This window comes from Hyla sarda, unplaced genomic scaffold (genome assembly GCF_029499605.1).
Source record: "Hyla sarda isolate aHylSar1 unplaced genomic scaffold, aHylSar1.hap1 scaffold_1174, whole genome shotgun sequence".
Taxonomy (NCBI): domain Eukaryota; kingdom Metazoa; phylum Chordata; class Amphibia; order Anura; family Hylidae; genus Hyla; species Hyla sarda.
In genome coordinates, this window is record NW_026607797.1 from 60,001 (window position 1) to 74,986 (window position 14,986).

The 14,986-nt window shown below is 41.0% G+C and overlaps 1 pseudogene; it reads right to left on the minus strand.

The window, feature by feature from the left end:
• Window positions 1-10,026: 10,026 nt before the first annotated feature.
• LOC130302645 (U2 spliceosomal RNA) lies at window positions 10,027-10,129 on the minus strand (annotated as a pseudogene).
• Between the last annotated feature and the right edge of the window lie 4,857 nt (window positions 10,130-14,986).

The following is a 14,986-nucleotide window of genomic DNA, read 5'->3' on the forward strand; positions in this document are numbered from 1 at the left end:
TTCAATACCACCAGCAGATGGAGACACTATATTACAACATTAGTTGTGAGCAGCAGTTTGTACAAACAAATGCCTCATAGCTGATGTCCTATCCACCTAGGCACATAGGCACCACCTATTGTCTATTGCCTGCAGTAGGGGCCCACTGGACTAGCCAGCAAGCAGCTGCAGCAAATAAACAGATAATCTTTCTTTCCAACACTGAAACCTGGTGGTGCATTTAATATATGCTATCAGATAGGGGACATATCAGATATTAAACTGATATAAACAGACACCACATTTGATACCAGCCAAAAGGAAGGATGAGAAGTGATAACTGTGAAAGGGGAGGAACCAACGCTGTCCCCTTCACATGCACCATCATTACTTGTAGGAAGGGAGGCTGGCTGGCAGCCTCCCATACACACTCTGGCTGGGTGGCAGTCACCCACCAGTACACACAGCAGACCCTAAACCCATATCATTATTGCTAAGCAGGAAGATGGGAGTCCATTTCACTCTGATGGACCATTTTTAAATGCAATCCATAACCTGGCTTTGGCAGGAACCCTTCTTACTCCTCCTACTTGCATTTGATACTGGGTTTAGGATCTGCATAGGAAACACACACACACACACACATACAAGCACACACTTACCTGTGTTGCCTGCTGACGCCTCCTTGGCTGTCCCCAAACGGTATAAAACCAACAGCCACGGGAAGCTGTAAGGATAGAGGACATACCTGCATCCTATTGGACTCACTTGTCTTGGTTAAATCCAACTTATTTGACAACCTATGGTGCTGCTACTTCTGCTCATGGCAGTGCTGCTTCTGACAAGGCTGTTCTTTGGTGGGCCTAGGCGACATCACAATCTCCATGGTTACATACACAACAAAGGTCAGATGTTGTTTACACCTGGCCATGCCAGTGGTATTGAGTAGCATATCCCAGTGCTAAGGGTCCTGGGTGCAACAATCTTTCAATGGGGAATAGCCGCACTGAGTTTGTCAAGTGCACCCATGTTTGCAACTCCAACAATACACACATATGTATGTATGTATGTATGTATGTGTGTATGTGTGTATGTGTGTATGTGTGTATGTGTGTATGTATGTCTATCTATCTATCTATCTATCTATCCACCCATCTATCTCTATATATATTTATCTCTCTCTCTCTATATGTATATATATATATATATATATATATATATAATTTTTTTTTCTTTTAAATATATATATATATATATATATATATATATATGTTTATACATAGAGAGAGAGAGAGAGATGGAAATACTTTTTTAAACATGTTTTCACCTCATTTTTACCTTCTTTTTTTCTTCTCTCCATGTTTTCCTTCTTTCCTATGCTGCTGCTTCTTATTTTTCTTCTTTTTCAGACCCTATCATTGCACTATTGCTTATTCAATACCACCAGCAGATGGAGACACTATATTACAACATTAGTTGTGAGCAGCAGTTTGTACAAACAAATGCCTCATAGCTGATGTCCTATCCACCTAGGCACATAGGCACCACCTATTGTCTATTGCCTGCAGTAGGGGCCCACTGGACTAGCCAACAAGCAGCTGCAGCAAATAAACAGATAATCTTTCTTTCCAACACTGAAACCTGGTGGTGCATTTAATATATGCTATCAGATAGGGGACATATCAGATATTAAACTGATATAAACAGACAACACATTTGATACCAGCCAAAAGGAAGGATGAGAAGTGATAACTGTGAAAGGGGATGAACCAACGCTGTCCCCTTCACATGCACCATCATTACTTGTAGGAAGGGAGGCTGGCTGGCAGCCTCCCATACACACTCTGGCTGGGTGGCAGTCACCCACCAGTACACACAGCAGACCCTAAACCCATATCATTATTGCTAAGCAGGAAGATGGGAGTCCATTTCACTCTGATGGACCATTTTTAAATGCAATCCATAACCTGGCTTTGGCAGGAACCCTTCTTACTCCTCCTATTTGCATTTTATACTGGGTTTAGGATCTGCATAGGAAACACACACACACACACTTACCTGTGTTGCCTGCTGACGCCTCCTTGGCTGTCCCCAAACGGTATAAAACCAACAGCCACGGGAAGCTGTAAGGATAGAGGACATACCTGCATCCTATTGGACTCACTTGTCTTGGTTAAATCCAACTTATTTGACAACCTATGGTGCTGCTACTTCTGCTCATGGCAGTGCTGCTTCTGACAAGGCTGTTCTTTGGTGGGCCTAGGCGACATCACAATCTCCATGGTTACATACACAACAAAGGTCAGATGTTGTTTACACCTGGCCATGCCAGTGGTATTGAGTAGCATATCCCAGTGCTAAGGGTCCTGGGTGCAACAATCTTTCAATGGGGAATAGCCGCACTGAGTTTGTCAAGTGCACCCATGTTTGCAACTCCAACAATACACACATATGTATGTATGTATGTATGTATGTGTGTATGTGTGTATGTGTGTATGTATGTCTGTCTATCTATCTATCTATCTATCTATCCATCCATCTATCCACCCATCTATCTCTATATATATTTATCTCTCTCTCTCTATATGTATATATATATATATATATATATATATATAATTTTTTTTTCTTTTAAATATATATATATATATATATATATATATGTATATACATAGAGAGAGAGAGAGAGATGGAAATACTTTTTTAAACATGTTTTCACCTCATTTTTACCGTCTTTTTTTCTTCTCTCCATGTTTTCCTTCTTTCCTATGCTGCTGCTTCTTATTTTTCTTCTTTTTCAGACCCTATCATTGCACTATTGCTTATTCAATACCACCAGCAGATGGAGACACTATATTACAACATTAGTTGTGAGCAGCAGTTTGTACAAACAAATGCCTCATAGCTGATGTCCTATCCACCTAGGCACATAGGCACCACCTATTGTCTATTGCCTGCAGTAGGGGCCCACTGGACTAGCCAGCAAGCAGCTGCAGCAAATAAACAGATAATCTTTCTTTCCAACACTGAAACCTGGTGGTGCATTTAATATATGCTATCAGATAGGGGACATATCAGATATTAAACTGATATAAACAGACACCACATTTGATACCAGCCAAAAGGAAGGATGAGAAGTGATAACTGTGAAAGGGGAGGAACCAACGCTGTCCCCTTCACATGCACCATCATTACTTGTAGGAAGGGAGGCTGGCTGGCAGCCTCCCATACACACTCTGGCTGGGTGGCAGTCACCCACCAGTACACACAGCAGACCCTAAACCCATATCATTATTGCTAAGCAGGAAGATGGGAGTCCATTTCACTCTGATGGACCATTTTTAAATGCAATCCATAACCTGGCTTTGGCAGGAACCCTTCTTACTCCTCCTACTTGCATTTGATACTGGGTTTAGGATCTGCATAGGAAACACACACACACACACACACATACAAGCACACACTTACCTGTGTTGCCTGCTGACGCCTCCTTGGCTGTCCCCAAACGGTATAAAACCAACAGCCACGGGAAGCTGTAAGGATAGAGGACATACCTGCATCCTATTGGACTCACTTGTCTTGGTTAAATCCAACTTATTTGACAACCTATGGTGCTGCTACTTCTGCTCATGGCAGTGCTGCTTCTGACAAGGCTGTTCTTTGGTGGGCCTAGGCGACATCACAATCTCCATGGTTACATACACAACAAAGGTCAGATGTTGTTTACACCTGGCCATGCCAGTGGTATTGAGTAGCATATCCCAGTGCTAAGGGTCCTGGGTGCAACAATCTTTCAATGGGGAATAGCCGCACTGAGTTTGTCAAGTGCACCCATGTTTGCAACTCCAACAATACACACATATGTATGTGTGTATGTGTGTATGTGTGTATGTGTGTATGTGTGTATGTATGTCTATCTATCTATCTATCTATCCACCCATCTATCTCTATATATATTTATCTCTCTCTCTCTCTATATGTATATATATATATATATTTTTTTTTCTTTTCTTTTAAATATATATATATATATATATATATATATATATGTATATACATATAGAGAGAGAGAGAGAGAGAGAGATGGAAATACTTTTTTAAACATGTTTTCACCTCATTTTTACCTTCTTTTTTTCTTCTCTCCATGTTTTCCTTCTTTCCTATGCTGCTGCTTCTTATTTTTCTTCTTTTTCAGACCCTATCATTGCACTATTGCTTATTCAATACCACCAGCAGATGGAGACACTATATTACAACATTAGTTGTGAGCAGCAGTTTGTACAAACAAATGCTTCATAGCTGATGTCCTATCCACCTATGCACATAGGCACCACCTATTGTCTATTGCCTGCAGTAGGGGCCCACTGGACTAGCCAGCAAGCAGCTGCAGCAAATAAACAGATAATCTTTCTTTCCAACACTGAAACCTGGTGGTGCATTTAATATATGCTATCAGATAGGGGACATATCAGATATTAAACTGATATAAACAGACACCACATTTGATACCAGATAAAAGGAAGGATGAGAAGTGATAACTGTGAAAGGGGAGGAACCAACGCTGTCCCCTTCACATGCACCATCATTACTTGTAGGAAGGGAGGCTGGCTGGCAGCCTCCCATACACACTCTGGCTGGGTGGCAGTCACCCACCAGTACACACAGCAGACCCTAAACCCATATCATTATTGCTAAGCAGGAAGATGGGAGTCCATTTAACTCTGATGGACCATTTTTAAATGCAATCCATAACCTGGCTTTGGCAGGAACCCTTCTTACTCCTCCTACTTGCATTTGATACTGGGTTTAGGATCTGCATAGGAAACACACACACACACACACACACACACACACATACAAGCACACACTTACCTGTGTTGCCTGCTGACGCCTCCTTGGCTGTCCCCAAATGGTATAAAACCAACAGCCACGGGAAGCTGTAAGGATAGAGGACATACCTGCATCCTATTGGACTCAATTGTCTTGGTTAAATCCAACTTATTTGACAACCTATGGTGCTGCTTCTGACAAGGCTGTTCTTTGGTGGGCCTAGGCGACATCACAATCTCCATGGTTACATACACAACAAAGGTCAGATGTTGTTTACACCTGGCCATGCCAGTGGTATTGAGTAGCATATCCCAGTGCTAAGGGTCCTGGGTGCAACAATCTTTCAATGGGGAATAGCCGCACTGAGTTTGTCAAGTGCACCCATGTTTGCAACTCCAACAATACACACATATGTATGTATGTATGTATGTGTGTATGTGTGTATGTATGTCTATCTATCTATCTATCTATCCACCCATCTATCTCTATATATATTTATCTCTCTCTCTATATATGTATATATATATATATATATATATATATATATATATAATTTTTTTTTCTTTTAAATATATATATATATATATATATATATGTATATACATATATATAGAGAGAGAGATGGAAATACTTTTTTAAACATGTTTTCACCTCATTTTTACCTTCTTTTTTTCTTCTCTCCATGTTTTCCTTCTTTCCTATGCTGCTGCTTCTTATTTTTCTTCTTTTTCAGACCCTATCATTGCACTATTGCTTATTCAATACCACCAGCAGATGGAGACACTATATTACAACATTAGTTGTGAGCAGCAGTTTGTACAAACAAATGCCTCATAGCTGATGTCCTATCCACCTAGGCACATAGGCACCACCTATTGTCTATTGCCTGCAGTAGGGGCCCACTGGACTAGCCAGCAAGCAGCTGCAGCAAATAAACAGATAATCTTTCTTTCCAACACTGAAACCTGGTGGTGCATTTAATATATGCTATCAGATAGGGGACATATCAGATATTAAACTGATATAAACAGACACCACATTTGATACCAGCCAAAAGGAAGAATGAGAAGTGATAACTGTGAAAGGGGAGGAACCAACGCTGTCCCCTTCACATGCACCATCATTACTTGTAGGAAGGGAGGCTGGCTGGCAGCCTCCCATACACACTCTGGCTGGGTGGCAGTCACCCACCAGTACACACAGCAGACCCTAAACCCATATCATTATTGCTAAGCAGGAAGATGGGAGTCCATTTCACTCTGATGGACCATTTTTAAATGCAATCCATAACCTGGCTTTGGCAGGAACCCTTCTTACTCCTCCTACTTGCATTTGATACTGGGTTTAGGATCTGCATAGGAAACACACACACACACACACACACACACACACACACACACACATACACATACAAGCACACACTTACCTGTGTTGCCTGCTGACGCCTCCTTGGCTGTCCCCAAACGGTATAAAACCAACAGCCACGGGAAGCTGTAAGGATAGAGGACATACCTGCATCCTATTGGACTCACTTGTCTTGGTTAAATCCAACTTATTTGACAACCTATGGTGCTGCTACTTCTGCTCATGGCAGTGCTGCTTCTGACAAGGCTGTTCTTTGGTGGGCCTAGGCGACATCACAATCTCCATGGTTACATACACAACAAAGGTCAGATGTTGTTTACACCTGGCCATGCCAGTGGTATTGAGTAGCATATCCCAGTGCTAAGGGTCCTGGGTGCAACAATCTTTCAATGGGGAATAGCCGCACTGAGTTTGTCAAGTGCACCCATGTTTGCAACTCCAACAATACACACATATGTGTGTATGTGTGTATGTGTGTATGTATGTCTATCTATCTATCTATCTATCTATCCACCCATCTATCTCTATATATATTTATCTCTCTCTCTCTATATGTATATATATATATATATTTTTTTTTTTTCTTTTCTTTTAAATATATGTATATATATATATATATATATATATATATATATATATATATATATATGTATATACATATAGAGAGAGAGAGAGATGGAAATACTTTTTTAAACATGTTTTCACCTCATTTTTACCTTCTTTTTTTCTTCTCTCCATGTTTTCCTTCTTTCCTATGCTGCTGCTTCTTATTTTTCTTCTTTTTCAGACCCTATCATTGCACTATTGCTTATTCAATACCACCAGCAGATGGAGACACTATATTACAACATTAGTTGTGAGCAGCAGTTTGTACAAACAAATGCCTCATAGCTGATGTCCTATCCACCTAGGCACCACCTATTGTCTATTGCCTGCAGTAGGGGCCCACTGGACTAGCCAGCAAACAGCTGCAGCAAATAAACAGATAATCTTTCTTTCCAACACTGAAACCTGGTGGTGCATTTAATATATGCTATCAGATAGGGGACATATCAGATATTAAACTGATATAAACAGACACCACATTTGATACCAGCCAAAAGGAAGGATGAGAAGTGATAACTGTGAAAGGGGAGGAACCAACGCTGTCCCCTTCACATGCACCATCATTACTTGTAGGAAGGGAGGCTGGCTGGCAGCCTCCCATACACACTCTGGCTGGGTGGCAGTCACCCACCAGTACACACAGCAGACCCTAAACCCATATCATTATTGCTAAGCAGGAAGATGGGAGTCCATTTCACTCTGATGGACCATTTTTAAATGCAATCCATAACCTGGCTTTGGCAGGAACCCTTCTTACTCCTCCTACTTGCATTTGATACTGGGTTTAGGATCTGCATAGGAAACACACACACACACACACACACACACACATACAAGCACACACTTACCTGTGTTGCCTGCTGACGCCTCCTTGGCTGTCCCCAAACGGTATAAAACCAACAGCCACGGGAAGCTGTAAGGATAGAGGACATACCTGCATCCTATTGGACTCACTTGTCTTGGTTAAATCCAACTTATTTGACAACCTATGGTGCTGCTACTTCTGCTCATGGCAGTGCTGCTTCTGACAAGGCTGTTCTTTGGTGGGCCTAGGCGACATCACAATCTCCATGGTTACATACACAACAAAGGTCAGATGTTGTTTACACCTGGCCATGCCAGTGGTATTGAGTAGCATATCCCAGTGCTAAGGGTCCTGGGTGCAACAATCTTTCAATGGGGAATAGCCGCACTGAGTTTGTCAAGTGCACCCATGTTTGCAACTCCAACAATACACACATATGTATGTATGTATGTATGTGTGTATCTGTGTATGTGTGTATGTGTGTATGTATGTCTATCTATCTATCTATCTATCCACCCATCTATCTCTATATATATTTATCTCTCTCTCTCTCTATATGTATATATATATATATATATATATATATATATATATAATTTTTTTTTTCTTTTAAATATATATATATATATATATATATATATATATATCTATATATATATGTATATACATATAGAGAGAGAGAGAGAGAGATGGAAATACTTTTTTAAACATGTTTTCACCTCATTTTTACCTTCTTTTTTCTTCTCTCCATGTTTTCCTTCTTTCCTATGCTGCTGCTTCTTATTTTTCTTCTTTTTCAGACCCTATCATTGCACTATTGCTTATTCAATACCACCAGCAGATGGAGACACTATATTACAACATTAGTTGTGAGCAGCAGTTTGTACAAACAAATGCCTCATAGCTGATGTCCTATCCACCTAGGCACATAGGCACCACCTATTGTCTATTGCCTGCAGTAGGGGCCCACTGGACTAGCCAGCAAGCAGCTGCAGCAAATAAACAGATAATCTTTCTTTCCAACACTGAAACCTGGTGGTGCATTTAATATATGCTATCAGATAGGGGACATATCAGATATTAAACTGATATAAACAGACACCACATTTGATACCAGCCAAAAGGAAGGATGAGAAGTGATAACTGTGAAAGGGGAGGAACCAACGCTGTCCCCTTCACATGCACCATCATTACTTGTAGGAAGGGAGGCTGGCTGGCAGCCTCCCATACACACTCTGGCTGGGTGGCAGTCACCCACCAGTACACACAGCAGACCCTAAACCCATATCATTATTGCTAAGCAGGAAGATGGGAGTCCATTTCACTCTGATGGACCATTTTTAAATGCAATCCATAACCTGGCTTTGGCAGGAACCCTTCTTACTCCTCCTACTTGCATTTGATACTGGGTTTAGGATCTGCATAGGAAACACACACACACACACACACACACATACAAGCACACACTTACCTGTGTTGCCTGCTGACGCCTCCTTGGCTGTCCCCAAACGGTATAAAACCAACAGCCACGGGAAGCTGTAAGGATAGAGGACATACCTGCATCCTATTGGACTCACTTGTCTTGGTTAAATCCAACTTATTTGACAACCTATGGTGCTGCTACTTCTGCTCATGGCAGTGCTGCTTCTGACAAGGCTGTTCTTTGGTGGGCCTAGGCGACATCACAATCTCCATGGTTACATACACAACAAAGGTCAGATGATGTTTACACCTGGCCATGCCAGTGGTATTGAGTAGCATATCCCAGTGCTAAGGGTCCTGGGTGCAACAATCTTTCAATGGGGAATAGCCGCACTGAGTTTGTCAAGTGCACCCATGTTTGCAACTCCAACAATACACACATATGTATGTATGTATGTATGTGTGTATCTGTGTATGTGTGTATGTGTGTATGTATGTCTATCTATCTATCTATCTATCTATCTATCCACCCATCTATTTCTATATATATTTATCTCTCTCTCTCTCTATATGTATATATATATATATATATATAATTTTTTTTTGTTTTAAATATATATATATATATATATATATATATATATATGTATATACATATAGAGAGAGAGAGAGAGATGGAAATACTTTTTTAAACATGTTTTCACCTCATTTTTACCTTCTTTTTTTCTTCTCTCCATGTTTTCCTTCTTTCCTATGCTGCTGCTTCTTATTTTTCTTCTTTTTCAGACCCTATCATTGCACTATTGCTTATTCAATACCACCAGCAGATGGGGACACTATATTACAACATTAGTTGTGAGCAGCAGTTTGTACAAACAAATGCCTCATAGCTGATGTCCTATCCACCTAGGCACATAGGCACCACCTATTGTCTATTGCCTGCAGTAGGGGCCCACTGGACTAGCCAGCAAGCAGCTGCAGCAAATAAACAGATAATCTTTCTTTCCAACACTGAAACCTGGTGGTGCATTTAATATATGCTATCAGATAGGGAACATATCAGATATTAAACTGATATAAACAGACACCACATTTGATACCAGCCAAAAGGAAGGATGAGAAGTGATAACTGTGAAAGGGGAGGAACCAACGCTGTCCCCTTCACATGCACCATCATTACTTGTAGGAAGGGAGGCTGGCTGGCAGCCTCCCATACACACTCTGGCTGGGTGGCAGTCACCCACCAGTACACACAGCAGACCCTAAACCCATATCATTATTGCTAAGCAGGAAGATGGGAGTCCATTTCACTCTGATGGACCATTTTTAAATGCAATCCATAACCTGGCTTTGGCAGGAACCCTTCTTACTCCTCCTACTTGCATTTGATACTGGGTTTAGGATCTGCATAGGAAACACACACACACACACACACACACACACACATACAAGCACACACTTACCTGTGTTGCCTGCTGACGCCTCCTTGGCTGTCCCCAAATGGTATAAAACCAACAGCCACGGGAAGCTGTAAGGATAGAGGACATACCTGCATCCTATTGGACTCAATTGTCTTGGTTAAATCCAACTTATTTGACAACCTATGGTGCTGCTTCTGACAAGGCTGTTCTTTGGTGGGCCTAGGCGACATCACAATCTCCATGGTTACATACACAACAAAGGTCAGATGTTGTTTACACCTGGCCATGCCAGTGGTATTGAGTAGCATATCCCAGTGCTAAGGGTCCTGGGTGCAACAATCTTTCAATGGGGAATAGCCGCACTGAGTTTGTCAAGTGCACCCATGTTTGCAACTCCAACAATACACACATATGTATGTATGTATGTATGTGTGTATGTGTGTATGTATGTCTATCTATCTATCTATCTATCCACCCATCTATCTCTATATATATTTATCTCTCTCTCTATATATGTATATATATATATATATATATATATATATAATTTTTTTTTCTTTTAAATATATATATATATATATATATATGTATATACATATATAGAGAGAGAGAGATGGAAATACTTTTTTAAACATGTTTTCACCTCATTTTTACCTTCTTTTTTTCTTCTCTCCATGTTTTCCTTCTTTCCTATGCTGCTGCTTCTTATTTTTCTTCTTTTTCAGACCCTATCATTGCACTATTGCTTATTCAATACCACCAGCAGATGGAGACACTATATTACAACATTAGTTGTGAGCAGCAGTTTGTACAAACAAATGCCTCATAGCTGATGTCCTATCCACCTAGGCACATAGGCACCACCTATTGTCTATTGCCTGCAGTAGGGGCCCACTGGACTAGCCAGCAAGCAGCTGCAGCAAATAAACAGATAATCTTTCTTTCCAACACTGAAACCTGGTGGTGCATTTAATATATGCTATCAGATAGGGGACATATCAGATATTAAACTGATATAAACAGACACCACATTTGATACCAGCCAAAAGGAAGAATGAGAAGTGATAACTGTGAAAGGGGAGGAACCAACGCTGTCCCCTTCACATGCACCATCATTACTTGTAGGAAGGGAGGCTGGCTGGCAGCCTCCCATACACACTCTGGCTGGGTGGCAGTCACCCACCAGTACACACAGCAGACCCTAAACCCATATCATTATTGCTAAGCAGGAAGATGGGAGTCCATTTCACTCTGATGGACCATTTTTAAATGCAATCCATAACCTGGCTTTGGCAGGAACCCTTCTTACTCCTCCTACTTGCATTTGATACTGGGTTTAGGATCTGCATAGGAAACACACACACACACACACACACACACACACACACACACACATACACATACAAGCACACACTTACCTGTGTTGCCTGCTGACGCCTCCTTGGCTGTCCCCAAACGGTATAAAACCAACAGCCACGGGAAGCTGTAAGGATAGAGGACATACCTGCATCCTATTGGACTCACTTGTCTTGGTTAAATCCAACTTATTTGACAACCTATGGTGCTGCTACTTCTGCTCATGGCAGTGCTGCTTCTGACAAGGCTGTTCTTTGGTGGGCCTAGGCGACATCACAATCTCCATGGTTACATACACAACAAAGGTCAGATGTTGTTTACACCTGGCCATGCCAGTGGTATTGAGTAGCATATCCCAGTGCTAAGGGTCCTGGGTGCAACAATCTTTCAATGGGGAATAGCCGCACTGAGTTTGTCAAGTGCACCCATGTTTGCAACTCCAACAATACACACATATGTGTGTATGTGTGTATGTGTGTATGTATGTCTATCTATCTATCTATCTATCTATCTATCCACCCATCTATCTCTATATATATTTATCTCTCTCTATATGTATATATATATATATATTTTTTTTTTTCTTTTCTTTTAAATATATGTATATATATATATATATATATATATATATATATATATATATGTATATACATATAGAGAGAGAGAGAGATGGAAATACTTTTTTAAACATGTTTTCACCTCATTTTTACCTTCTTTTTTTCTTCTCTCCATGTTTTCCTTCTTTCCTATGCTGCTGCTTCTTATTTTTCTTCTTTTTCAGACCCTATCATTGCACTATTGCTTATTCAATACCACCAGCAGATGGAGACACTATATTACAACATTAGTTGTGAGCAGCAGTTTGTACAAACAAATGCCTCATAGCTGATGTCCTATCCACCTAGGCACCACCTATTGTCTATTGCCTGCAGTAGGGGCCCACTGGACTAGCCAGCAAACAGCTGCAGCAAATAAACAGATAATCTTTCTTTCCAACACTGAAACCTGGTGGTGCATTTAATATATGCTATCAGATAGGGGACATATCAGATATTAAACTGATATAAACAGACACCACATTTGATACCAGCCAAAAGGAAGGATGAGAAGTGATAACTGTGAAAGGGGAGGAACCAACGCTGTCCCCTTCACATGCACCATCATTACTTGTAGGAAGGGAGGCTGGCTGGCAGCCTCCCATACACACTCTGGCTGGGTGGCAGTCACCCACCAGTACACACAGCAGACCCTAAACCCATATCATTATTGCTAAGCAGGAAGATGGGAGTCCATTTCACTCTGATGGACCATTTTTAAATGCAATCCATAACCTGGCTTTGGCAGGAACCCTTCTTACTCCTCCTACTTGCATTTGATACTGGGTTTAGGATCTGCATAGGAAACACACACACACACACACACACACACACATACAAGCACACACTTACCTGTGTTGCCTGCTGACGCCTCCTTGGCTGTCCCCAAACGGTATAAAACCAACAGCCACGGGAAGCTGTAAGGATAGAGGACATACCTGCATCCTATTGGACTCACTTGTCTTGGTTAAATCCAACTTATTTGACAACCTATGGTGCTGCTACTTCTGCTCATGGCAGTGCTGCTTCTGACAAGGCTGTTCTTTGGTGGGCCTAGGCGACATCACAATCTCCATGGTTACATACACAACAAAGGTCAGATGTTGTTTACACCTGGCCATGCCAGTGGTATTGAGTAGCATATCCCAGTGCTAAGGGTCCTGGGTGCAACAATCTTTCAATGGGGAATAGCCGCACTGAGTTTGTCAAGTGCACCCATGTTTGCAACTCCAACAATACACACATATGTATGTATGTATGTATGTGTGTATCTGTGTATGTGTGTATGTGTGTATGTATGTCTATCTATCTATCTATCTATCCACCCATCTATCTCTATATATATTTATCTCTCTCTCTCTCTATATGTATATATATATATATATATATATATATATATAATTTTTTTTTTCTTTTAAATATATATATATATATATATATATATATATATATCTATATATATATGTATATACATATAGAGAGAGAGAGAGAGAGATGGAAATACTTTTTTAAACATGTTTTCACCTCATTTTTACCTTCTTTTTTCTTCTCTCCATGTTTTCCTTCTTTCCTATGCTGCTGCTTCTTATTTTTCTTCTTTTTCAGACCCTATCATTGCACTATTGCTTATTCAATACCACCAGCAGATGGAGACACTATATTACAACATTAGTTGTGAGCAGCAGTTTGTACAAACAAATGCCTCATAGCTGATGTCCTATCCACCTAGGCACATAGGCACCACCTATTGTCTATTGCCTGCAGTAGGGGCCCACTGGACTAGCCAGCAAGCAGCTGCAGCAAATAAACAGATAATCTTTCTTTCCAACACTGAAACCTGGTGGTGCATTTAATATATGCTATCAGATAGGGGACATATCAGATATTAAACTGATATAAACAGACACCACATTTGATACCAGCCAAAAGGAAGGATGAGAAGTGATAACTGTGAAAGGGGAGGAACCAACGCTGTCCCCTTCACATGCACCATCATTACTTGTAGGAAGGGAGGCTGGCTGGCAGCCTCCCATACACACTCTGGCTGGGTGGCAGTCACCCACCAGTACACACAGCAGACCCTAAACCCATATCATTATTGCTAAGCAGGAAGATGGGAGTCCATTTCACTCTGATGGACCATTTTTAAATGCAATCCATAACCTGGCTTTGGCAGGAACCCTTCTTACTCCTCCTACTTGCATTTGATACTGGGTTTAGGATCTGCATAGGAAACACACACACACACACACACACACATACAAGCACACACTTACCTGTGTTGCCTGCTGACGCCTCCTTGGCTGTCCCCAAACGGTATAAAACCAACAGCCACGGGAAGCTGTAAGGATAGAGGACATACCTGCATCCTATTGGACTCACTTGTCTTGGTTAAATCCAACTTATTTGACAACCTATGGTGCTGCTACTTCTGCTCATGGCAGTGCTGCTTCTGACAAGGCTGTTCTTTGGTGGGCCTAGGCGACATCACAATCTCCATGGTTACATACACAACAAAGGTCAGATGATGTTTACACCTGGCCATGCCAGTGGTATTGAGTAGCATATCCCAGTGCTAAGGGTCCTGGGTGCAACAATCTTTCAAT